Source organism: Aptenodytes forsteri, unplaced genomic scaffold (assembly GCF_000699145.1).
Source record: "Aptenodytes forsteri isolate BGI_AS27 unplaced genomic scaffold, ASM69914v1 Scaffold298, whole genome shotgun sequence".
Classification (NCBI taxonomy): Eukaryota; Metazoa; Chordata; class Aves; order Sphenisciformes; family Spheniscidae; genus Aptenodytes; species Aptenodytes forsteri.
The window spans coordinates 296832-297381 of record NW_008793956.1 but is presented as its reverse complement, the minus strand read 5'-3'; the positions used below and the strand labels follow the sequence as shown (position 1 = coordinate 297381).

At 70.2% G+C, this 550-nt stretch overlaps 1 protein-coding gene across 1 annotated transcript in view; it reads left to right on the top strand.

Annotated features, from left to right (window-relative positions):
• Nucleotides 1-550, top strand: part of LOC103899707 (G protein-coupled receptor kinase 5-like) — an 11374-nt gene that overhangs the window by 7727 nt on the left and 3097 nt on the right. The gene's annotated exons all lie outside the window — the stretch shown is intronic.

Here is a 550-nt window from a genome sequence, read left to right as displayed (position 1 = left end):
ACATGGGGGGGGGGTCCAACCTGGCTGGGGCCCCCCCCCCCCCCCCCCTGCCCCAGCCGCTGCCAGGGGAAGGGGCCAGGGCAGGGACCTGTTTTTGCTGCGTTTGAGCCCGTTATCTTATCGCCAGCTCAGTGCGCGACCTCTGCGGGCGTGGGGGGGCTGCGGGTTTATCTGCGCTCTCCAAATAGAAACAAAGGCAGCCTTGGAGCGGGGGGTGCCCCTGGCTCCCCCTGGCCATGCTGCGGGGTCCCCGCAGTGGGAGGGATGGGGTTGCCCTGACAGAGCCCACTCCCAGGGGGGACACAGCCTCCCCCCTCTTGCTCCGGCCACCACAATGTGAATCGGGCTCAGAAAAGGGAATTTTCTCCAATGTGGCTGGGCTGGGGGTGGGCGTGGGGTGCGGGGTCCCCTCCACCCTCACGGGACAGCTCAGCGCAGCCTCGGGGTGTCCTAGCCTTGCCCCGGGGCTGGTGGGGTGCACAGGGGCACAGCACCCGGGGGGCTGGGTGTGCAAGGGGCAGCGAGCACGTGTGGGCGGGGGGGGGGGGGC